This window comes from Tenrec ecaudatus, chromosome 5, assembly GCF_050624435.1.
Source record: "Tenrec ecaudatus isolate mTenEca1 chromosome 5, mTenEca1.hap1, whole genome shotgun sequence".
NCBI classification, from domain to species: domain Eukaryota; kingdom Metazoa; phylum Chordata; class Mammalia; order Afrosoricida; family Tenrecidae; genus Tenrec; species Tenrec ecaudatus.
The window spans coordinates 34758609-34785992 of record NC_134534.1 but is presented as its reverse complement, the minus strand read 5'-3'; the positions used below and the strand labels follow the sequence as shown (position 1 = coordinate 34785992).

Here is a 27384-nt window from a genome sequence, read left to right as displayed (position 1 = left end):
TCTCTACAATTGTAAAAATATTTCTACTTTAAAATTTTTGCTCTGCAGTTTTTATTGATTTTAGTGAATGATTAAAAAAAGAAAACAAAAAGCCAAAAAACTCCCCCAAACTTACTGCCACAGTGGTCTGATTCAGAGAAATCCTATAGGACCGAGTAGAACTGGCCATGTGGCTTTCTAAGACTAACTCTACATGAGAGTAGAATGCCTCATTTTCCTCTTGAGGAGTGACTGGTGGCTTTGAATTGCCAACCTTATGACCATCAGGCCATTAATATAGCATAAGCATAAAAATTGATGCCGTTCTTAAAATTGAGGTCAGTGAATTCAAATTAGGTAGTTATTGTTTGAAACTGAAATGGAATAAATGTGACCAAACCAAGCCAGATCCACTGCAATTCAGTCAATTCTAACACATAACAACACTATATAAGATTTCTAAGACTGAATCATTATGGAAGCAGTCTCAGCTTTTTCCCATGCAGTGGCTTGTGAGTTTGAACCATCGACCTTGTAGTTAGCAGCCCACATCTAGCACACAGCGCCACCAGGGGTCCTTGAGAACAAACTTAAGCAATAGGAAATAAATATTTTGGAAGATGAGTTGCAAGTAGATTTACTATTTTATTTTCCATTTTAAGCGCTAGGCATTCATTTAAGCTTACTTGATATCACGTACATAAAATGTGAAATATCTCGGCTGCAGGTCAGGGAGAGGGACATGTCTGATCAGAGCACACAGGAGCAAATGAAGGGGGAAGAAGAGAGTGGAGCACAACCTGGCCCACCAAGCCTTGAGGATGATATCCATGCTCAGAACAGCCAACGCAGAGTGGACCATGTGGCTGGTCCCACTATGAGACATGACGTCCCTTGCTGACCCATGGCTCTATGGGAGACAACAGTGGAGAGACTCAGTGTTGGGATTGACCCAGTCTGACCCCACCACACCGAGGCAAAACACTAAGGGCGTGTGTGACACAGCAGCGGGGGTGGAGGGTGAAGCAGAGCAGGGAGGTCCCGAGGGAGTGCCATGGATAGACATTGGGGCAAGGGCATGGCACCCCATTGGACTTGACTGGAGGACACTCCTAGAGGTTAACAAACAGACCTTTAACTATTTACAGGTTTTTCTTTTTCAAGTTATTTATTAATTTATTGTCATTGGTTTTTTTGTTGTCATTGTTTTGTTTTCTTTTGTCACTTTGTTTAGCTGTGCCTTGTTTTTTTGTGCATATTATTATCTCTGCAGGTCTATCCAGATAGGATAGGCTGGATGAACAATCTGGAGGAGAAAACAACGGGACCCGATGGTTTCGGGGATACAAGGGAGAGGAGGAGGTGGGGGAAAGGAGGTGCTGTAGACCAACCCAGGGACAAGGGACCAACAAGGATCCAAAATCAGTGGCAAGGAGGTGTAAGAGGCTTGGTAGGAATTGATCAAAGGCCATGTAACTGAGAGAAATTGCTAAAACCCAAATGAAGGCTGAGTATGATAGTGGAAAAAGAGGAAAGTAAAAGGAAATAGAGGAAAGAACTAGGAGGTAAAGGGCATTTATAGAGGTCTAAATATAGGCATGTACATATGTAAACATTTATATATGATGATGGGGAAATAGATCTCTGTGTATATATTTATAGGTTTACTAATAAAGTAGTAGATGGACATTAGGCCTCCACTCAAGTACTCCCTCAATGCAAGAATACTTTGTTCTATTAAATTGGCATTGCATGATGCTCACCTTCCCGACAGGATCGCTGAAGACAAATGTGTGCATAAGCAAATGTGGTGAAGCAAGCTGATGGTGCCTGACTATCAAAAGATATAGCATCTGAGGTCTTAAAGGCTTGAAGGTAAACAAGTGGCCATCTATCTCAGAAGCAACAAAGCCTACATGGAATAAGCACACCAGCCTGTGTGACCATGAGGTGTCAAAAGGATCAGGTATCAGGCATCAAAGAACAAAAAATCATATCATTATGAATGAGGGGGAGTGTGAAGTGGGGTCCCAAAGCCCATCTGTAGGCAACTGGACATCACCTTACAGAAGTGTTGTGGGGAGATGAGCCAGTCAGGGTGCAGTATAGCAATGATGAAGCATACAACTTTCTTCTAGTCCTTAAATGCTCCCCCTTACCCCCCCCCCACTATCATGATCCCAATTCTGCCTTACATATCTGGCTAGACCAGAGGTTGTACACTGGTACAGATAGGAACCGGAAACACAGGGATCTAAGACAAATGATCCCTTCAGGATCAGTGCTTAGTTAGAGTGGCGATACCGGAGGGTAGAGGGAAGGTGGGGCAGAAAGGGGGAACCAGTTATAAGGATCTACATATAACCTCCTCCCTGGGGGATGGACAACCGAATAGTGGGTGAAGGGATATCAGACAGTGTAAGATATGACAAAATAATTATAATTTATAAATTATCATGAGGGAGAGGTACAGGGAAGGAGGGGAAAAATGAGGAGCTGATACCAAGGGCTCAAGTAGAAAGCAAATGTTTTGAGAATGAGGGCAACAAATGTACAAATGTGCTTGACATACAGTGGATGTATATATCGATTGTGATAAGAATTGTATGAGCCCCCAATAAAATTATTAAAAAAAGAAAAGAAAAGAAAAAGGCACTTGTATTATAGTCAATCATGAATTAGGGGATAGTTCAGAAAAATGTCGAGATCTAAGAGTTCAGAGTCTATCATTATGAACTATATTAAAGCAGCATTTAAACCCTGCAAACCTTGTAGATGGAGATCAAAACACAGGTCCACAATCTTGCAACTGAATCCTATGGTGCCAAGCGTATTTTAGAATTCAGGTATTTTGGACTTCAGAAATGTAACTGTGCATATACCATATCACAGTAACTTGGCGGGGTAAGGAACAACATTAATCAAATACATTTGTATTTCTCCAGTAAAACATGTGACTGCTTATACTAAGTGGGTTAAATAAAGATTACACATAGCCTCATGCCAATTCAGCTCAAGAATCTTGGCACAGACTTAAAAAACAAGTTCTGCTTTCAGAGCTTTTTGGACTTTTGGATTGGTAGACTTCTGGATCTGTGCTATCTGTATCATAGACTTGACGTGACAACCTGTGAATGGCAGTAATTTCAATTATCATGATCCGTTGATGTTATCATTAGCATAAGTTGTTTAAAATAATGTTTAAAGGAAATAATTAAAATTTAAATGTAGCTGCCGCAGGCAGGCTCACTTAAAGAGATTAATTCCAGATCATTTGAATTTATATTTAATTTAAATTATACTATTGCTAGAAAGAGACATACATAAAAAGTGAAATCATATAACTCTTTTGCTTTTAGTGACATCTCCGTATTTCCATTTGGATGCTACCTTTAACCTTTAGGGTTCATTCAGAACCATAGAACACCAGAAATATTACGAGCATTTATTTTCTCATTTCTCTAGTACCATTATAGATGCATTTAACAAAAAAAACACCACCAAACTCACTGACATCGAGTTGATTCCCGGCTCATAGGGATCTTATAGGACAGGGTAGAACTGTCCCTGTGAGTTCCTGAGACTGTAACTCTTTACTGAAGTAGAAAGCTGCTTCTTTGTTCCATTGAGTTTTTGAGAGTGGCATAAATGGTTTGTTCTTGGCCACTAAACTCAAGGTTGGTGGTTTGAACCCATCCAGTGTCTCTGAAGAAGAAAGGCTTAGAGTTATCTGCTTCCTTAACAATTATTGCATGCTATCAAGTGAATTCTTACTCAAAACAACCCTACATGAATGCCAGAGTAGAATTTCCATAGGGTTTTCAATGCTGTGATCTTCGCTTCAAGGGAGCTGATTGGGGTTCGATCAGGATATTTTGGCTTTCTGTTGGTGCTTAAAATCATTAAGAATTGTTGTGATTAAGTTAGCTCCAACTAAAAGTGATCCTACTGATAACAGAATGAAACACTGTCCCCTCCACACCGTGAAATCCCTTGGGTCAGTTTTGTTTTGAAACATGGGGTCACCATGAGTTGGGATGGACTTGATAACAATGGATTAGTTTTGGGTCTCACTTGGGACTTAGTGGGAGAAAAAATTGGTTAGGTTTTCTGTTACCTGAGATAAACAAAGTGTAAGATTAAATATCCCTGGTGTACTGGTTAGGCATTGGGCTGTGATCCACATGGTCTGCAGTTTGAAATCATGAGCCGTTCAGTGGGAGAAAGACTATTCTTTCTACTCCGTTGAACAGTTACAGTCCCCGAAACCCACGGAGTCCACGCTATGAGTCAGCACTGACTCGTTGGCAGTGCGTTTAAATAATATCGATGTTCTTCCTCAAACAACGGTCTATTATTCTTAGTCATTTTTCATCAGGACTCAAATGATAACATTGATGATCACTGGTGAATCATTAAAGCAACTTTTTATTAAGTTGTACAGACTATAAATAGATTTTCATTCAACAGGTGATACATTTAGTTTTGTGACATCCCTTAATGTGACAGCATTGTTTTACTTCCTCTCTGCACTCACTATTTTTTTCTATCCCTTACAGCTTTCTGGGCTTTATCCCTGGGCATATGATCCCACGTGGTTGATTGTTCTAAGGAGTGTGTACCTCTCTGGTATTATTCTTTACTTATAGACCTATCTATTTTTTGGCTGAAAGTGGAGCCAGAAGGATGAGTTTCCTTCCAGGCTCAAAAACTGACCAACGGCCATGGTGTTGCAAGGTTGGTGGACCCACCAATCTTTGTTAGACTATTTATTAAACCTTTTTTTTTTTAAATAGTTTTGGGTTTTGTTCCACATTTTTCTCCTACTCTATCCAAGAGTTTCAGTTGCGGCCACTAGGCACTATCTAGTTCTTTTGGTATTGGAGAAAAAAATAATTTCAACCCCGTCATTGTGAAGCTGGGTTTTTGCTTTGAACCTATAAACATTTTCATAATCATTTTCATTGGGTTCATGAACATTTTAAATTAAATTCACTGAGGTGTTTAAAACTGTCATCTATATAAGCCATTAAAAAAAAAACCAAACCAAAAACAATAGTTACCTTTCAACAAATTTGTTAGCTGATAATCCATAACAATGTCAATGCTTATTTTTTAAAATTTCTATTAATTAGGATTCATCCATCTATCAAATCATTCCATAGTTCAGTGATTTCCAGCAGAATTGTACATTTGCTACCACAATCAGTTTCCAAACTTTTTTTCTATGTGGATCCTACAGAACATTAAAACAAAAGCTTGTCATTCAAATAGACAATATTGAATGTGGAATATCAAAGAGTAGTTTCTGATACCATTTCTTTATAAAGCCACAAAATGTATAGAACTATAATAGTTTACAGTCATGAGATTCTCCATTTGACAGCATACACCTGTGGACAAAATTTTACATATAAAAGTTTCTCTAGGAATAAAATGTATTATTTGAGTCTCACATTTCAGAATGAATTCTAACTTTAGAGCTTTTATATTTTCTTGTTATTGCAAATTTATATGGTATTTTTAAAGTGAATTTTTTTATTGTGAATTTGTTGAGAGGCTTACATTTCAGACCATTAACTCTGCTTTCAGCAATTCAAGTCCCCTGTCAACCTTCTGTGGTCCTCTGGCATCCTTGACCTCTTCCACTTCCTTCCAATAGGGACAGGTGGACACCAAGACTAGTTCCCCTTCAGGTATGGAACTGAACTCCCCCCTGTGGTGGTCTAATTATTCATTCAAGACCAAATGTTTAGCATATACTCAAAGATTAGGAAAGGAGAATTGGAAATGGAGGAAGTAGGATAAAGGATGGTACACTTACGGAAGTGTAATGAATGAGCTGAATCAGAAAGTGTATGAATTGTTGAATGTAAGACTGATGATCTGCCCTTTGAACTTTCACCTAATTCACAACAAAAAGCTTTTAAAAATGGGGATTTTTTGTTAGCAGATCTGCTCAGTGAAATACATTGACTTCTTGACTGCTGTTTCCATGAGCACTGATTGTGGATTCATGCAAAGTGAAATCCTTAACAACTTCAGTCTTTTCTCCATTTACGATGATGCTGTTTATTGGTCAGCTGTGAGACCTTCTGTTTGGTGCCAGAGACCAAATGACTATTATTTTATTAGGGAAGATGTTGGAGATTATGGTTCTAAATACCAAATTACGGTTCCATTGAACAAGAGATTAAATCTATACTTTCCGACTCAACAAAGGAGTTAGAAACTACTAAAATAACAATTTATAAAACAAGTTATATAACTTGGTAAGCAGGTATCTGTATTCTACACCTATAGTTTATTTGGAAAATAAAGATAATTATATTTTACTGTTAATTTATATATTAATTTTATGGACATTATTAGATCAGTGGTTAAATACTTTGACTCACCTATGCTTGTATTTGATACTAAGAAGTTTGAATTTATCTAATCGGCATGCTTGATTTGCAGCAAAAAGTTTTGAAAGACAAGAGTGATGAGGATTCATTTTTATATGTCAACAAGTCCTATTGATTTAATGTCAGAAATTCTCACTAGTGTGAGAATTTTCTCCAGTCTGTTTTGATTTGAGCTGCCACCAATTTGTAATCTGGGAACTTGTGTCTACATTCTGGATTTATCCTTAATATTGTGGTAGAGTATCTTCTTAAAAAGCAAATTGAAATCATCCATTGTCTGGTGGAAAGGTATTGTTTGGCTTCTTAATGATTTGGATATAATTCCAACTTCTTAATTTTTCAGGTTCCTCAGAGTCTTTCCTCAGCGTATCTTTCCAGTTTGTTTTCCATCCCTTTATTTTGTGGAGCCTTCCCTTCAGCTATAATGCATTTTTTCTTTCAGTTTTGCAGCGTTGAAAAAGGAAAGGGGGCATGTGTAGAATAATAATTCTGTGAATTTATGTATCATACAAATTATGTACTCTAGCAGAATTGAGACTAGGAACCCAAATAGTGGTCCTTTCATTTTGAAAAGTTAACTTTAAATTATCTTTTGAAGAAACTGACCTATCAGTAAGGACAAAAACCTCTCATTACTCATTTACTTCAACTTCAATGGGAAATCTTATGGAATTATTTTGGAACACATGCTTCCAATCTGCCACTAGATTTTCCAGCAGGAATTTATATAACCATGCCATAACTCAAACTGTCTCACAATTTACCATATGTTTCAGTATTTCCAATGTTTTCAAACACTCTCCTCTCTTTCCCACCCATCCAGTTCACATTTTTCAGCTTTGTCCCAGCATTTACCACAGACTGTATTTCTCTGATTCATGGGCAAGAGCTCCAATGTAAAACCAGTCTTCAATGGTTCTTTTCCATGTACCCCTTTCTTACACACAAATGATGCTTAATTCTCACTTTAGAATGTTAGATTTCTGGTTCTAAATACGAAATTATGGTGCCATTAAACAAGATAATAAATCAACAAGTTGTAAAACTGCACAGTTGACTGGAAATGACTGAAATAACCCTGTGAGCAGCCTTGTCTGGTTCTGCACTCTAATCTCAGGATATATATATATATAATACCCACAAAACCAGTGCTTTCTTGATGTGAAGGGGATCGTGCATTTGGAGTTCATTCCACAATGTCAAACTGATAATCAAGCTTTCTAGTTAGAGGTTCTGAAAAGATTGCATAACAGTGTGGCAGGCAGGGGACTGGTTTTGCCACCATAACAGCTCACCTGTTACACAGACATCTCTGTGCCACCAGTTACTTTGTAAAAAACAGCATGGCTTTCTTGCCTACACACCTGACTCACCTGACCACTCTGTGTGACTTCTTTTTGTTTCTGCTAATGAAGAGGGACATGAAAGGAAAGTGATTTGACAACATAGAACAGTTGTTCTAAACCTGTGGGTCATGACCCCTTTGGGGGTCGAATGACCTTTTCACAGGGGCCTCCCAATTCATAACAGTAGCAAAATTACAGTTATGAAGTAGCAATGAAAATAATTTGATGGTTGGGTCACCACAACACGAGGAACTGTATAGAAGGGTCGTGACATTAGTAAGGTTGAGAACCACTGATGTAGAAGAAGGTGAAGGAAAAAATGAAGGAGGTGCTGTCAGCCGTCGAAAGAGATGAGTTTGAAAATGTTACCAAGAATGGAATCACAGATTTGACACATGCATTAGGTGTAATGGAGAGTACTTGAAGGTAACAAGGTTGTTTTATAAGAAAATTTGAATACATAGCTGTGGGGGAAATTCTGGTTTTTTGGGGGGTGCCCCCTCATGTTCAGGGCTTGGCTTCTTGTTTTTATCTGAATTTAAATTCATTGGAGTTGGAAACAGTATGGGTTAGCGTTGGGCTATTTTCTATACTAGTATGAATGGGCTTCAAAAAATTTGTGTAAACATTCCATTACCTTTTAATTCCATTTTTTTTTTTTTTTGCCAGCAACCTTTGTAGCCCTTAAGATAGCAGTTGTGGTCAACGTTTTCCTCTCTAGTTTTCATCTAGTTAGGGGATTTCTGTATACTAAATTAATCAGTCTTAAATCTAATTATCTAAAGATAGCTTTATGTAAATAGGTGGATCTTTATTACTGTAAATGTTGCCTATCTGCCCATTTTCCTCCTAATTCAGCATTCTCATAGATGGTGCGAGAAATCAAGGCAGAAAAGTCAGAAGGCAATGGCATTTGTCAACTCTGGGTCATATCTCAGTTTGCCAGGTACTGTCTGTGACCTTGTGTCAAGTCTCTGAGATGATCTGTAACCTGAGGACTCCATGTGGTTGTGGTGAGAAGCAAATGTCATCCACCTGGCACACAGGAGACATGTACTAACTGGCAATAGAAAAAACCCAGGCGCTGTGTGCTCCATCGCTCACTCTCTCTCGTTAGACGAGCATTTCTATGAAGGGCAGTCTTGGAGGTTTATAGATGAGAATAGCGTGAGAGGAAGTGAGATGAAGTCCTGATGAAATTCATCTGAGCATTTGTCCTTGAATATTCACATCACTTAAGAGTTTTGGAAAATGTTGCTAATAGGCCAGAGGGTGGGTTTTTGGGCCTTTTTCTGCTTTTTTAATTTCAAATAAAATGGTGAAAACAATCATAATCTCAATTTAATGCTATTCTTGTTATCAGTAACCTATTTTACATTCAATTTTTAAAATAACTATTAAATATTAAAACCAGTTGCCATCAAATCATTTCTGACTAGGCAACCCTATGACTCTTATCAGAGAGTAGAACTGTGCTTCATAGAGTTTTCAATGGCTGATTTTTCAGAAGTAATTTTCCACGCCTAGCCTCTCAGATGCCTCTGTGTGGACTTGAACGTCCAACTTTAAAATTAACCATTAAGTACATTAACCATGCACATCACTCAGGGATTCCTCTAACCATATAGCCAATATACCTACTGCCGTCAAGTGGATTCCAGCTCCTAGCGACCTTTAATAGGGTTTCTCAGCTGTGTGATTGGTATTTCAAATACCAGCAGGGTCACCTAAACTCAATGGGTTTCAGCAGAGCTTCCAAACTAAGAACAGACCAAGAAGACTAAGAGCTGTCCACTTCAGAGGAATTAGCATGGAAACATTGTCAGGTACTGAAAACCTAATGAATGGAAGCAGAACATGGTCAAAGACAGTGCCAGAAGATGAGCTCCTCAGGTCAAAAGTCACCCAAAATATGACTGAGGAAGAACTACTTTCTCAAAATAGAGTTGATCATAATGACATGGATGGAGCAAAGCCATTGGGACCTTCATTTGCTGATTGGACATGAATCAAAATGAGAAGAAACAGCTGAAAGCATCGATTAATTGGAATTTGAAATGTACAAGGTATGAATCTAAGAAAATTAGAAGCCCCATCAAAAATGAAATGAAACCCTTAGCATTTGGTATTGTAGGCATTAGTGAGCTGAAATGGACTGGTATTGACCATTTTAAATTAGGAAATCATATAAGTTACTATGCTGGGAATGGTACAATCAAGAGAAATAGTGTTGCATTCATCATCAAAAAGTACATTTCAAAATCATCTTGAAATATAATGAATGCTATCTGTGATATGATAAAGATTCTCTTCATACAAAGAAATTCAGTCAATACAATTACTCAAATTTATGCACCAATTACATAAGAATTGCTTCAAGATGTTCAATATATTCAGCCTGAAGTGATCAAACATGGAATCAAGGTGCATTGATAATTTTTGGACATTAGAATGCAAAAGTAGGTGACAAAGAGGAAGGAGCAGTAGCTGGAAAACATGGCCTTATGATAAAAATGAAGCTGGAGATGGCATGATAGAATTTTGCAAGACCAAGCATTTGTTCCTAGCAAATAATTCTTTTAAAACAACGTAAAGGTAAATATATTCATGGATTTCTCCAGATGGAATATACAGAGATCCAACTGACTACATTTCAGGGAAGAGACATATGATGTAGATGTTCAATATCAGCAACTAAAACCAGGCCAGGGGCTGAATGTGGAACAGACCATCAATTGTTTATATGTAAGTTCAGGTTGAAGTTGAACAAAATTAAAACAAGTTTACAAGATTTTATGCATATATGTACATCCCACCTGAATTTTGAGAATATCAAGAATAGATTTGATGCATTAAACACTAATTACAGAAGACCTGGTGAGGTGTGGATGACATCAAGGACTTATTTCATGAAAAAAACAAAAGGTCAATAACGAAAGAAAAGATCAAAGTGGATGTCAGAAGAGACTTTAAATTCTTATTAGTACAGCATAGACAAAACATGGAATAAATGATGAAGTTAAAAGATTGAACTGAGAATTCCAAAGAGCAGCTTGAGAAGACAAAGTAAAATTGTAAAAGTGAAATGTGCAAAGACCTAAAGTTAGACAACTAAAAAGGAAGAACACATAGCATCTCTGAAACTGAAAGAACTCAAGAAAAAAAAAAACACTCAAGTTTTGAGTGGCAATACTACAAGATTCTAGGGGCAAAATATTGGATGATTCAGGAGGCAGGAAAGCATCTACAGAATCACTGTACCAAAAAAACCCTAGTCAATATTCAACCATTTCAAGAATAGCATACGAGCAAGAACCAATGGCGCTGCAGGAAGGAGTCCCAGGTGCACCTAGAGCATTAGGGAAAAAGAAGGCTCCAGGAATGGGTGTAATACCAAAGGAAATGTTTCAATAAGCTGATAAAGCACTGGGGGCACTCATTTGTCTATGCCAGGAAATTTGGAAGACAGTCACTTGTCCAGCTGACTGGGAGAGATCCGTATTTTTACCCATTCCAAAGAAAAGTGACCAAACAGATTGTCCAAACTGTTGAACAATATCATTGATATTACATGCAAGTAAAATTTTGCTGAAGACCATCCAAGAACAGTTTCAGCAGTACATTGACAGGGAACTGCCAGAGGTGCAGGCTGGATTCAGAAGAGTACGTAGAACAAGGAATATCATTGCTGATATCAGATGGATCTTGGCTCAAAGCAGAGAATTCCAGAAAATGTTTACTTGTATGTTTATTGACTGTACCATGGTGTGCTCTTGAGAAGAAAGGGAATTCCTGAACACTTCCTTGTGCTCATGTAGAACCTTTACTTCAGTGGGTTTCAACCTTCTTCATGCCACCACCCTTTAATACAGTTTCTCATGTTGTGGTGACCCCCCAACCATCAAATTATTTTCGTTGCTACTTCATAACTGTCATTTTGCTACTGTTATGAATCAGGCTACCCCTGTGAAAGGGTCGTTTGACCCCCAAGGGGGTCGCAACCCACAGGTTGAGAACCACTGCTTTACGTGGATCAAAGGTAGTTATGTGAATAAACCCAGGGAATACTGCATGGTTTATACTCAGGAATTGGATGCATCAGGGTTGTGTTCTCTCACCATACTTATTCACTGTGCATGAGCATGTGCATTGAGCAAATAATCAGAGACACTGGGTTATTTGAAGATGAACTCAGTGTCAGGATTGGAGGAAAGTTTATTAATAATGTGTGATCTGCAGATGACACAACCTTGCTTGCTGAAAGTGAGAGGGATTGAAAGCACTTGCTGATAAAGATCAAGGATTGCAATCTTCAGCCTTCAGTGTGGATTACAACTCAATGTAAAGAATATAGAAATCTTCACAACTGAACCAATAGTTAACATCATGATAAATGGAGAAAAGGTTCAAGTTGTCAGAACTGCCAAACCACTTAGGTTGACAGTAAAGAACATTAGAGAAGAGCACATGATTATAGATCATTAGCCCTTATGAATATAGATGCAAAAATAACATCCAAATGAATCCAAAACTATGTTAAAATGATAATTCACCATGACCAAATGAAATTTATTCCAACAACAAAAAAATCTTTTAAAAATCATTTTATTGGGGGTTCATACAATTCTTATCACAATCTATACATACATCCATTGTGTCAAGTACATATGTACATTTGTTGCCATCATCATTCTCAAAACATTTGCCTTCTACTTGAGCCCTTAATATCAGCTGCTCATTCTCCCGCTTCCCTCCCCACGTCCCTCTCCCTCATGAGCCCTTCATAATTCATAAATTATTATTATTTTGTTATGTTACACTGTATGGCATTTCTCCCTGCCCTCTTCTCTGCTGTCCAACCCTCAGGGAGGAGGCTTTATGTAGATTCTTGTAGGAGGTTCCCCCTTTCTAGCCCACATTCCCTCCACCCTCCAGGCATCACCACTCTCACCACTGGTCCTGAAGGGTCATCTGTCTTGGATTCCCTGTGTTTCCAGTTGCTATCTGTACCAATGTACATCCTCTAGTCTAGCTAGATTTGTAAGGTAAAATTTGGATCATGATAGTGGGCAGGGGGGAAGGGAGAGGAAGCATTTAAGAACTAGAGGACAGTTATATGTTTCATCGTTGCTACCCTGCATCCTGACTGGCTTAACCCCCCCCCCCCCCACCACAACCCTTCAGTAAGGGGTGTCCAGTTGCCTACCGATGGGCTTTGAGTCTCCACTTTGCACTCACTCACATTTACAATGATAGGATTTTTAGATAGGATTTAGAATTTTAGCATCTTTGATGCTTGATACCTGATCCATTCGACAGCTCGTGGTCCCACAGGCCGGTGTGTTTCTTCCATGTGGGCTTTGTTGCTTCTGAGCTAGATGACTGCTTGTTTATCTTCAAGCCTTTAAGACCCCAGCCACTATATCTTTTGATAGTCAGGCACCATCAGCTTTCTTAACCACATTTGCTTATGCACACGTTTGTCTTCAGTGATCGTATCAGGAAGGTGGGCACCCACTGATATTATTTTTAATTCTTTGATATCTGATAGCTGGTCCCATCTACACCTTGTGGTCAGACAGGCTGGTGTGCTTATTCCATGTGGGCTTTGACGTTTCTCAGCTAGATGACCGCTTGCTTATCTTCAAACCTTTAAGACTGCAGGTGCTATATCTTTTGATAGCCAGGTACCATCAGCCTTCTTCACTACATTTGCTTATGCACACATTTTTCTCCAGCAATGGTATAGGGAAGGTGTGCATCCTGGAATGCCCTTTTAATAGAACCACATGTTCTTGCATTGAGTAAGGGCTTGAGTGGAGGCCCAGTGTTCCATCTGCTGCTTTAATACTAAACCTATAAATATATGCACGTGAATCTGTTACCCCACACTCTTATATAAATATATTTACATATATTTACATGTGTACATTCTTTAAACCTCTATAATTACCCTTTGTCACCTAGTTCTTTCCTCTATTTCCTTTTACTTTCCTCTTGTCCCACTGTCATGCTCAGCCTTCATTTGAGTTTCAGTAATTTCTCTCGGTTACTTTGCCCTTGCTGAATCCTTACCAGGCTTCTCACACCCTCCTTGCCACTGATTTTGGATCACTTGTTGCTTCCTTGTCCCTGGGTTGGTCAACACCATCTCCTTACCCCTGCCTCCCCCTTTCCTGTGTCCCTCCCCTGAACCACTGGTCCCATTGTTCTCTCCTCCAGACTATTCATCCAGTCTATCTTATCTAGATAGATCTGTAGAGATAATAATATGCACCCAAAATCAAGCCATAGCAAGATAGGCGATGAATGAGAACACGGTGATGACAACAAAAAAGGAAACCAATTATCCATAGAAGAATAAATTAATTTAAAAAATTTAAAAAGAAAGAAAAACCTGTAAATAGATCAAGGTCTGCTTGTTGATCTCTAGGCATGTCCTTCGGTCAGGTCCGATGGGGTACCATGCTCTGGCCCCAGAGTCTGTCCTTTGTACTCCCTTGGGGGCTCCCTGCTCTGCTCCCATGGTTGCTGTGCTTTTAGTTGTTTGCCTTGGTGTCACAGGGTCAGTCTGGGCCAGTCCCGACACTGAGTCTCCAGTGTTGTCCCCCTTAGGGTCCTGGGTCATCAAAGGATGGAGTGTTTCGTAGTGGGATCAGCCATATTGTCCACTCTGCATAGGCTGTTCAGAGTGGGGATATCGTCCTCCAGGCCAGGATGTGCTCTAGTCTCTCTTCCTTCCCCTTCATTTGCTCCCATTTGCTCTCATCAGACATGCCCCTCTCCCCTACCTGCAGCTTCAGTGCTGTCCTCTCAAATAAATTCTTCTGGGGGAGGGGCAGTTGCCAACATAGCTGGTATGGGGCCGAGCCCTCAGGCCCCTCCAGCGTGCTGGCTCCCCACTCCTTACCGGCACACTGCACTCCTCTGACACTAGCTTTAAATCTAGTCTCTCTTTCCCTCACAATTTTCTGGTCTGGCAGCAGGAGCTCTGGACAGGTGAGTCCTGTCGGGTTGCCATTTTTTTCCTCCATTCCCCAAAGAATCTTTTTTGAGGATTTTTGCTTTATTTTATTAATTCATCTTTTACTCTTCTCAATTCCTTCCCCATGCTGTAATCTCTATTAACTGTTGTACATATCAGTTTAATATTTTTCATTTCCATTTATGTCCTTATAACTTTAATCTACTCTGAAGTTAGCTTATTATGACATTTTTATAAATGAACACAGTATATCCTAAAAAAATCTTTAAATTGCCTGGTAAAATGTGTTCCCTTCATTTTGTTGCATAGTTTACTCCATACAAATTTGTTCAGTTAAATTTGATTGGACTTTGGACCAGGAGATCCCTTGGGACTGATTAATATTAAGTTTGCTGGATGAGTTTAAGGAGCCTTCATGGCGTATCTGCTTATGAGTTTAGCTGTTTGCTAACTTCAAGGTCAGCAGTTCTAATCCACCTGCCACTTCACTGGAGAAATAAGAGATTTTCTGCAACTGTAAAAATTTATAGCCTTGGAAACCCAGAGAGTGGTTTTACTCTCTCCTATAGGGTTTCTATATGTTGGAATTGACTGAATGTGCTGGAAATCTAATTTGGAGAAGCTAATGGATATCCTTCTCACAGTACTGCTTGCTGTTTTGATGGATTCACTGTACCCCTTTCTGCTTAAGAACCCTGTTCCCAGGAGAGCAACAGTGTGGTTGAGCATGGGCTAGTCGATCACCCTTTAGTCACAGGAAAGCATGGCGCCTTGCTTGACAATTCTATCAAGACTGCATTTTGAGATGATTGTGGAGAATGGATACTTGACAAGTAAAACTGCAATATTTACATCAACTGAGAGTTGTTTTAGATTCGTCGTAGGTAGTTCAAAACTTCCACCCAAAATTCTTGAGCCTTTGGTATGTAATAGGCATGCTGATCTCCCTTAATAATATCTCTGAGGAAGTTGTTATTATTATCCTAATGTTACAGATGAGAAAAATTGAGAGGTGCACTTCTGGTGATGGTGAATTACTCAATTTGGACTAACCTTCCCACTGAAAACAACTAGACAAGCTGGATCAAATATAACAACCATCTGTTTGAAGGTATCAGAGAGCTAACACATCAGTAAAAACTATGGGATAAGAGCCTGGAGAAGAAGGAAACCCACAGTGGTGAGCTGGGATTCTAAGGCTTCTCTTCCCCTAGCTGAGTCTACTGTTGGTTTGTGAGGTGGCTAGAGGTGGAGATACTGAGAAGAAGTCAGGGTGTGGGAGAAGAGAGCAACAATTTAGCAGTTAACCAAGGAGTCTCATAACCTGTTCACTGCCCCAGGCTTTGGTTTGAGACCCTGAAAAGCTACTCATTAGGAATAAACGTGAAGTTGATGCAGCAGGGTCTTTTTTTTTTTAATCATCTTGGGGGCTCGTACAACTTTTATCACACTCCACACATCCATCCATCCATGTGTCAAGCACATTTGTACATTTATTGCCATCATCATTCCCAAAACATTTGCTTTCTGCCTGAGACCTTGGTATCAGCTCCTCATTTTTCCCCTTCCCTCCCTGTTCCCCCTACCTCATAAGCCCTTGATAATGTATAAATTATTATTATTTTGTTATATCTTACACTGTCCAACATCTCCCTTAACCCACTTTTCTGTTGTCCTCCCCCGAGGGAGGAGGTTATAGTTAAATCTGTTAGATCTCTCAGGGTAGAGATGTACATCAGTCCTTGGCTCCACACGAGAAAGAATTCATGCCGAAGCCTGGTTTGTGATCCAAGTGAGTTTTATGAGAGTTAGAAGTTTCAGGTTTACTCAGGCACCTGCAAGGCTCCTCACGAATGTGCACCCTGCCTGGAAACTGCACAGAAAGTCACGTGGTCGGCTCTGGGGTCCTGCCTTTTCAATTATTCTATGGGGAGGTGTGGTGGACGACCCTGGCTGAATTGAATTCACCTGGTCTAGGTGGGCCAGTCCAGGTGCAGTACCCACCCATGTGTACCCCCCCTTCATAGCGGGAAACCTGAACCTCTGAGCATGGTCTGTCTCCCACTTCTTGTTACTGGTAGCTCGGACCTCTGGGCATGTATAATGTACGCCCCAGCCCCTAAGTTAGACTACCTAACATTACCCCCTGAAGAGATATGGACCCACATCTTTGGGGTACTGGGTGACAACATCTCTAGCTACTTCCTGCTGGCAAAAGGGGAGAAATGGGGTTTTGGGTCCTTCCATACCCTTCCTACTCTGTTGGAAGGGGTTGTCCATTCAGGGACCAGGATGGATAAGGTCGAGATGGTCCAGGAGATGTTGGTTTCTGGAACTGGTACACTTGGTTCAGAGGCCTTGGAAACCTGAGAACTTTTGGAAAAACAAACAAACAGACAAACAGGAAAACTGTTTAAGTGAGACAAGGATAAGATTGTGAGGTGGCAGTGCCCTTGAAATTAGGTTAGTGTCACAGGAAATAAAAATCTTAGGACTAACAGGTATGAGTGTTGGTTACTGTAAACACAGGAATGGGGTAAAGGCATTCACTGGCCTAAAGGCTGTGAGGGGTCTGAGGTAGAGTCGTCTGTGTAGCCCTCATCTGAAATACCATCCTAAGACCATCTAATGGCTCACAGGAGTATTCTTCTGCAGCCTCTGCCTCGGAGGGGTCAGATGGCGATGGTTTCCAGGGTTTCACCCATGTATGGTGGAACCAAACACTCTGCCCTGGAACTTTGACAGCAGTGGGCTTAGAGAGAATTACTGGCAAAGGTCCCTTCCAGGCTGGCTGGAGCTGGGAATTAAGGGACCTGTCCTTCCAACTTTTTATAAGAACTAGATCTCCTGGCTAGCATAAGGGTGGTAACTTTTCCTCCCTTTGGGTCTGAGTAAGCCCAAATTGATGGAATGCCTCCTGACATTGGGCTACTTGGGTGGCATATTACTGAATTAAGGATACCTCAGAGTCTATAGCTGGCTCTGTTATAAGAAAAGGCTGCCCATATAAAACTCCATAGGGGCTCAAACACGTAGGTTGCCGTGGGTCATTCCTAAGACGTAACAGAGCCATGGGTAAGTGCATCTTTCCAGCTCATATGAGTTTCTTGTGTCAGCTCTCTGAGGGTTAACTTCAGGTGTTAATTAATTCTCTCTACCTGCCCCGAAGACAGGCCTCCTGGTACAATGGAGACGATAAGTTATTCCCAAGTGTTGGGAGACTGCCTGAGTGATTTGGGAGATGAAAGCAGGCCCGTTATCACTCTGCAGTGATTTGGGAAGCCCAAATTGAGGAATTATTTCCTGAAGTAATGTTTTAGCCACTTCATGAGCCTTCTCAGTGTGGGTGGGATATGTTTTAATCCACTCAGTAAAGGTGTCTATAAACACCAGAAGATACTTCAATCTCTGGACAGCAGGAACCTGGGTAAAATCTATCTGCCAGTCTTCCCTAGGGTAGGATCTTTTAGGAAAATCTTTACAGCAGTAGCATACTTAGTTTTGCTAGGGACTCTTGTGTCCCAAACTTGAGGAGTTACGGCTTGTTCCCACAGTTCCTGTGGGGGAATCTGTGGCTCCTCCACTGTGAGGAACATTTGCAAAGCTGTAGAGGGACGAAGATGAGGCCCGATGACTGTGTAGGTGTGTAGCTTAGACAGTATATCTTGGCCTAGGAATGTAGCTGGACATTCAGGGATTCCTAGGAAGCTATGAGAAAAATAGAAGTTATCACATAGGTTCAGTAAAATGTTTAACTACAGGTTTTCCTGACACTCCCAGGATGGAGCAGGTGTGGGGTACCAGGAGTACGGGGAAGGAAACAAGGGCAAAAAAGGTGGCCCCGGTATCTAAAAGGAAATTTACTGACCTTCCTGCCACTTCGATGCTCACCCTAGGCTCCAGACCAGTAACAGCTATCTCTTGCTTCTGGGCTGTCCGAATCATGCACTTTCAATCCTCCTCCGTTATCAGTTGCACCTTAGCCTGTGGGCACCTCTCCTCCAGGGGTTTGGCCTTAGGACAGAGAGAGGCCAGCCCAGTGGCCGGTCTACTTCCAATGGAAACATGGCGTCCGAGGAGGCTTGTTTTGGTTAGGGCAGTTCCTAGGCCAATGACCTGGTCGCCGGCAAATGTAGCACTTGGTACCTGATTCAAAGGTCCGAGAAACCCAGGAGGCATTCAGCGGGTATCGGTTATTAAGTGTATGCTGGATGTCCTGTCTTCTATCCTTCTCCCAGGCTCGAGCCTCCCCTTCCTGCTCCTTATTGTAAAAGGCTGTATTAGCACAAGCAACCATCTCTTCTAGGGTAGCTCCTTCAGGTTTCTGCACTAGTTTTTGGAGCTTCCTGCGAATGTCCAGTGCAGCCTGTGTGAGACACTTGTCCCTGATTAAGACTTGCCCCTCATAAGATTCTATATCTATAGCAGTATGATTCTTTAGGGCCTTCTTTAGCCACCCTAAAATGCTTACAGGAGACCCCGTAGGTCTCTGGTGAATCACTGTCACTTTGGCATAATTAATGGCCTTTTGCCTACCTGACTTTAGTCCCTTTGTGATGCACACCACGAAATGTTCCCGTGCCCACTTGTCCTGAGGCTCACTATGATTATAAGCAGTCAGTTAATGGTACAGCAGTTTCCCCTACAGGACACTTAACACTCCTCACAGGTAACTCATCTGCAAACTCCCTAGCACCTTTGAGCACTTTTTCTTTTCCAAAGTCTGTCATAGTCTGTCCCAGTATGACCATTACATCCTTCCAGGTTAAATCCTAGGCTAGGGTGAGGTGCTGTAAGTGTTCTATGTACTATTTGGGTTTGTTGGAGTAACTGCCCAAGTCATTTTTAATTTGCTTGAGTTCAATTAGAGTAAAAGGCTTGTAAATTGCTGGGGGACCAAATTCCCCTGCTGTCTATTACAGGTAGAATGATCAGGGCTGTTTCAGAGCTGGGGGAATAGTTTCCCCTAAGTCCAGCGTCCCTTAGGGGGTCCTGGGTGCACTGAGAACGAAGATCTTTGCCGCTCCTCAAAAAGAAAAATGCTCTAACATATGGGATCTCCGCCCACTTCCCCATTGTTCCACAAACACGTTCTAGCTGGTTTAGGGCTGAAAGGGGAAGTGTACCATTGGCTGGCCACAATTCTCCTTTCTCTAAAAGATACTGTGGCCAAATAGAGTTGCAAAGTGTAATCAGCTTCTGTTTGTCCAGCCTCTCTGGATCAAATCTATCCCAATTGAACAGGATACATCCAAGGGGGAAGTTCCTGGGTATTGAGCTGGTAAGTTCCATCTAGAAAACACAAAACAAGGAGGCTATTGAGAACTTGATGCCTCAAGGTCAGTAACCAAAGTTTTAGCACGCACATCTGGGGTGCCATGAATCTGAGGCTTAAGGCAGGTGCCCCCGCCCAAGGGAAGGGCTCAAAGACCAGTCGCTGCAGCTGTTAGGTCCAACCGTTTTCTAGACCACAAGTTAGGAAGACCACTGCTTGGTGTGGCCCCACAGCCTTCAAAGATGCCTGTTGGCAGGAGAAGACTCCCAAATCTGTGAAGGGAAGGGATGTTTATCCGGCAGTTCAGGGAACCTTTAGGGAAATTGGAATTTCTGGCTGGAACATTGTGGTGGCGGAGCTGTATTAAGAGCTGTCCCCAAAAGTGCCGGAGGCAGCGTCACTGAAAGGTGAAAGTTAACAGTTACTCGGGCTAGGCTTCCAAATGCGTTTGGCCTAGGCATGGGCAATGGAAAACTAACCGGTAGCAAGGAACAAACCCAAACTGGTAGAACACTAAAGCAGCTTGTTTGAAAAACCAGAAGAAAGCTAAACGGAATGAAGAGGAAAAGGGAAACATTCAGCTCCCGGGACTAGAGCAACCAGCTACCTAAGCACCGCCCTCCCTGTGTTTGGAGTGGTGGGCGCCACCTTGGCCAGGGTCATGTGGTCCCTTGCCCTGCAGCAAAAATGGCGGACACCCAGTGGCGCCATGCTGCCAGGGAAGGAAGAGTCACGTGGTCGGGAAAATGGCTGCCACCACTTGCGGCCTAGCTGAAAGCCATCAGGGGGTCAGCCACCAGAGCCAGAGTCCTGCAGAAACCAACAGAGTGTATGCAGGTGCACCCAGCCACCCAGCTGGCTGGAGCACGAAGCAGACCACTGAGACTGGAAAAGACTTTGGGAATCGCAATTCTCCCAGCCTGCAGGCAACAACGTCCCAGCTCCTCCAAGAAATCCAGATTGGGGATGGCATGCACGTTCCTGGGAAGGCAGGCACAGAAAGGCAGACATAAAATCCCATACACCAGTAAGAAAAGGTCAAAAGACGCACACAAAAGGATGGGGCTGCGGTAATACATTATGAATGTCTCCATGAGTAGGTTCAAGCAGCCATCTGCCTCCACGGTGTTGTGGAAGGAGTTCAGTCTGGCTGCCTTTCCAGCTATGCGCCGTCTCCCAAGGGTGGTGAGGTGAAAAGAGTCCAGAAGGTGCCTGGAACCTGTGAGACCATGATGTGAGGGCCTGCTCCTGGACCGGCTTACTTTATATATCCAAGTCATGGTACCACTTATGTTAAATCTCGCAGGGTCGAGATATACCTTGGTCCTTGGCTCCACACGAGAAAGAATTCATGCTGAAGCCTGGTTTGTGATCCAAGTGAGTTTTTCGAGAGTTAGAAGTTGTTTCAGGTTTACACAGGCACCCGCAGGGCTTCTCACGAATGTGCAGCCTGCATGGAAACTGCTCGGAAAGTCAAGCAGTCAGCTCTGGGCTCCCGCCTTTTCAATTATTCCACAGGGAGGCATGGTGGACAACCCTGGCTGACCCCACTGGCTGAATTGAATTCATCTGGTCTAGGTCGGTCAATCCAGGTACAGCACCCACCCAGGTGTACCTCCCCTTCCTGGTGGGAAACCTGAGCCTCTGAGCATGCACAGTGTGCCACTCCATGTGCCGGTAGCTCGGACCTCTGGCATGTGTAATGGATGCCCCAGCCCCTAAGCTAGATTATCAAACAGATCCTTGTCATTGGTTCCCCCTTTGCACCCCACCCTGTACCCGCCCGGTATCGCCACTCTCAGTACTGGTCCTGAAGGGATCATCTGTCCTGGATTCCCTGTGTTTCCCGTTCCTATCTGTACCAGTGTACATCCTCCCGTCTACCCAGATTTGTAGGGTAGAACTGTGATCATGATAGTGGGGGGTGGGGGTTAGAAGGAAACATTTAGGAACTAGAGGAAAGTTGTATGTTTCGTCATTGCTTCACTACACCCTGACTGGCTCGTTTCCACTCTGACCTTTCTGTAAGGGGATGCCCAGTTGCCTCCAGATGGGTCTTGTGTCCCCAATCTGTACTCCCCCTCATTCACAATGATTTGAATTTTTTGTTCTTTGATGCCTGATACCTGATCCCTTTGACACCTCGTGATCACACAAGCTGGTGGCAGCAAGGTCTTTTAATAGAATAAAACACAGTTCAGAATCTCTTACTCTTGATTTTATTAAGGATATCTTAGATTGTTAATGACTAGCTATCTGTGAAAGCAAGAATGAGATCATCCTTGTCCTCAAATAATCTCTACAGCTTATGGCTGGCATGGACACAGAAATAGCTGGGCAAAGAAGAGACAAGATAATTTGACTGAAAAGAAGAGAAATAACAGATCATAGAAACAGACCCACTTCATTTCTGGGTTTCGGCACACACACACAAAAAAGAAACAGACCCACAGGGGATTCAAACAATAGAATTCTCAGACACTGACTTAAAAATACTCATTTTTAAAAAATATTCTTATGTAGAATATGATTAAGGTAGCAAACTTCAATACTGAGAATTTTAGTAGAGCACTGTGGACCTGAAAAATAGAATAAATGAACTATTTTACAGTAGATGAGTTATAATTGAAGACACAATTAGTTAACTGGAAGATATGATAGGAGAAAATATAGATAATAAGACAGTTTTTAAATATATCTTACAAAAGAGTTAAGGAAAAGAATTATAAACATGGGGATATGTGAATTTGGAGAAGGAGAATATGGTAGACACAATATTTAATGAGATAATAACTAAGGTTCCCCCAAATTGAGAAGATGTACCAAGCCACAGATTCAAGAAGTACTACTTGACAAGCAAGGCCAATGTAAAGGACTGAGGATATCATTCTGAAACTTCCCCCAAACCCCAACAACAGAAAACAAACAAAATAATCACAAAATCTCGTAAGTATCCTCTGGCTGAGGAAAGGTGTAGTTGCTTTCAAGGTTGTAACAATAATATTTACAGCTGATTCCCAACACAAATATGGAGTTTAAATGGATGTCTTCAAAGTTTTGTAAAAAACAACAGAGATAAAACCCACAGACATAGAAATGTATATCCAATAAAACTTCTCAGAAATGAAGTCAAAATGAGAGGCATTTCCGATAATAACAATGGCCATAATTTGACAGATACATTTAAGGCAATGCAAAAAAAAAAGTGGTAGATAGAAGGAAAAAGATCTCACACAAAAGACTAGACATGAAAGGAATGAAAAGCAGTTGTTTGACTTTTCTAAAGAGATCCTGGTGGCGCAGTGGTTAAGCACTCAACTGATAACTCAAAGGTCAGCTGTTCAAACTCACCTGTGGGTCTGTGGGAGAGAAGAACTGTGAGTTTGCTGCCATAAAGACAGCCTAGGAGCCCATGGGCAGTGTACCCCTGCTGTACAGGGCCCGTGTGACTTGAAATCAATTCAACAGCGCACAGCAATAACAATAGGGCTTCCATACTATAAACTGGGTGGCTTAAATAACAGAAAGTTAATTTCACAGGTCTAGGGACTGGAAGTCTTAGCTCAAGTTGTTAGCAAGGTTGGTGCCTTTTGGAGCCTCTGAGGTAGAAATTGTCCCATCTCTTTTTTAGCAATTGATGATTACTGGCAGACCTCGGTGTTTCTGGCTTGTAGCTTCATCCATCATGGCGGTCTCTGCCTCTCTCATCATGTATTATATGAAAGGCCCATTTTACACTAGTGTGCATGTGAATTATCTTACCTAGTTACATCTGTCCTGATGGTGTTGTGGTTATGCTATTGGGCTGCTAACTACATGGTCAGCAGTTCAAAACCACCAGCTGCTCCGAGGGAGAAAGATAAGGCTTTCTATTCCTGTAAACAGTTACAGCCTTGGAAAACCCACCGGGCCACTTCTACCCAGTTTTAGGGTCTCTCTGAGTTGGCATTGACGTGCTGGCAGTGAGTTTGAGTTGCTGTTTGAATTACATCTGCCAGGAGCCCTGGAGGTGTGGATTACCCAACTGGGTTGTTAATCACAGGGTCAGCAGTTCAGAACCACCAGCCACTCTGAAGGAGAAAATTTTCTACAGTCTCAAACTCATAGGGGTCGTACTAATCTGTTCTGTAGGGTCACTGTGAGTCAGAATTGTCTCATTGGCAGTGAGTTTGGTTTTGATTTTTAAATTACGTTTGCAGTGACTGTTTACAAATGAAATCACATTCAGAAGTTCTGGGAAGTACATGACTATTGGGAGGATGCTGAATGCTATTCAGCCTAGTACAGTGGTGGAGAGGGTAAATGTACAAATATATAAAAATCAATATTGAATGAAAACCAATAGAAATGATGGATTATGTGGTTTAAAATATATATATTTTATACATATTTTACACTAGTGTACATGTGAATTATCTTATGTAGTTACATCTGCCCTGGTGGCCTTGTGGTTAAGTATTGGACTGCTAACTACAAAATCAGCAGTTCAAAACCATCAGCTGTTCTGAGGGAGAAAGATGAGCCTTTCTACACCTGTAAACAGTTACAGTCTTGGAAAACCACCCAGGACCACTTCTACCGAGTTTTAGGGTCTCTCTTAGTCGGCATTGACATGCTGGCTAAGAATGATAGTATATAAGTTGAGACAGGGAAAGTTTAAGTCATACTGAGTTACAGTGGCAGGAAGATGTACAAAACCTATGTTTATGTTAGTGTTCTAAGAGTCAAAGATGTGTGTTATAATTACTATGGGTTATTATAAAAGGATTGTGAAATAATGCATAACTTTTAAACTAAGAGAGGAAAAATAAAACAATAAAGTATTTAATCAATTAAAAAGACAAGGAAAAGTAAAAAAAGTAAACAGAACAAGTCAAACAAATAGCAAGTGGTAAAATGATATATCTGATCACAGATATATTAAAAATTAAAATAAGTTTAATGTAATAGACTATTATAATAAAAAAACAAATACTTAAACATAGGATGAAAAAACAAAATCCAACTCTCTTCAGTTTATTATAGACACGTCTAAAATTTATGTGGTGAAATATTAAAAATAAAATGATGTTGTTAAGGCCCATTGAGTTGAATAGACATTAAAATACACTATTTAAATGCTAACAAAAGAATTCAGAGAAAGTAGAATTCAATATAAGATCATCTATAGAGGTAAAGAAGGATATTTCATTATGATAAAAGGCTTGTTTCATTGGAATTTAAAATGGTTTTAATATGCATGCATAATAATATATGATGTGTGTATATGCATATATATAATCATATATGGGCTTTGAACACAAGGGGTTTTAAGTCCCCTTGTGTGTGTTTATATGCAAGTAAACATAGACTCCAACACATACACACTATTTCTCACTTATCACTTACTTAATTTCCTAACATTTTACTTTTATAACAATAATAGAAACATTTCTGACTTTTTTGCACATTAATAATGTGTTTAGCAGTTACAAATAGTGAAACATGTGGAAGAATAAGGCTGGTTTTAATGCTTAGTTATGGGTAGACTTGACTTGATTGTGTCAACTTGGGCCAGGATTCTCTTAGGTTTGGCAGTTATGGAATGATGTAATTTGGCAATCATATAGTGATATAGTCATTTTTCATTTTGTGATGTCATGTGATTTTCATTCTTTTTTCCATAGTGATCTGGCCTTTGGGACCTACCCAGATTGGGAGTGAGAAGTGACTGTATAAAGCAAAATTTTACAGAATTGTTAAGTTTAAAAAGAAGACAGGTAAAATAATTATGTGTGATGAATCGAGATGTATAGACTGAGCATGAGGGATGATTATGTTCTATGTATTGCTTTAATTACTTGTAACAAAACAAACAATCCCCCCACCAAAAAAAGAAAACAACCAACTATGTCATTCATTCGATTTTGACTCATAGCAGTTGTTTCAAGGGTGAGTTACACATAAAAAATTTAAAACCATAACTTTTATGGTTTATATTCTTTTTTGTTTATATGTGATATTTTAGTTTAATATTTTGCTTCAAGGTAAATAACGATAGTGAGAGACTTTTACATAAAGACGACAGCATTATCAATAGAGTAGTCTGTTCACCATCATGAACATATTAAAACCTTGGAAGAATTAAGAGGTTGGCAACGATGACATGAATTGTACTGACTGTGTACAGAGCACTGCCGCCAACAACTGCAGAACGTACATTCAGTTCAAGTGCACGTGGAGTAACTGACTGACCATCAAAAATCAATTCTTAACAAATGCCAGAAGATAATAAGTATACAGAGTGTGTCCTTGGACCATTGGTTGATATCCATCACAAAAAGATAACTAGAAAATTCCCATATATTTTGAAATCAAGAAGACACTACCAAGTAATCCAAGGACAGAAGAAGATATAACAAAGGAATAATAAATAATTTTATCTGAATGATAATGAAAACACAGTTTGTCAAAGTGTCTGTCATACAGCTAAAGTCTCTAGAAGAGCATTTATAGTGTTAAGGGCATATATGACAAATGAAAACTAGATGAAAATTTAATGATCTTTTCAAATATTTTAAGGAAGAAAAATGAACTAAATTAAGCCCCCTCAGAGTAGAAGGAAGTTAGTAAGTTAATAAAGCTGAGAGAAGAAGAAGCCAACATAAAAAAAGAGGACCAATCAAAATAAGTGATAAAATTAGTAAACACTTAGAATCACTGATGGAGGAAAAAAAGACTTGGCACATCCAAGCACTATCAGGAATGAGAAAGAGGACATCACTGTTGATCCTATTGGCATTATGAAGTAGGTAGTAGTAGAAGGATAATATGAAACAGCGTATGGCAAGACTGACTGTTAGTTAATTGAGATGGACAAATTCCTAGAAAAAAAAGACAATTTACTAAAATCCCCTGCCCCCAACAAAAGGAGACTGCAACAGTTTTGTAATGCTTAGTAACATGGAATCTGTAATTTGAGAATCTTCCCACAAAGAAAATAGTGAGAAGCAAATGATGACTGTCATAAAGGAAGGGAGTAGAAAAGGAGAGAACGATTACAGCTCATTTCAGAGGCCAGTAAACTTTCCATTCCTAAAGGTGATATTACAGGAAGGCAACTTTATAAGTCCAGTGATAGAGGCAAAAGTCCCCCAAAGACACAGAAGTGTATAAAGAAATAAAAATGGTAATTCACTATTGGGTGTAGTCCAGGAATTTGCTTTATTTCTTTTTATTAATCATTTTATTGGGGAGCTCTTACAAATCTTAGAACAAGCCGTCATTCAATTGTATTAAGCACACTTGTACATATGTTGCCATCAACATTTCCAAAACATTTTCTTCCTACTTTAGCCCTTGGTATAAGCTCCTCTTTTTTTTCCCCTTCCCACTCCCACCCTTGTGAACTCT

General features: G+C 40.5%; 1 protein-coding gene across 15 annotated transcripts in view; it reads left to right on the top strand.

Moving 5' to 3' along the window:
- RIMS2 (regulating synaptic membrane exocytosis 2) overlaps positions 1-27384 on the top strand; it is a 575734-nt gene that overhangs the window by 20860 nt on the left and 527490 nt on the right. The window lies entirely within an intron of this gene.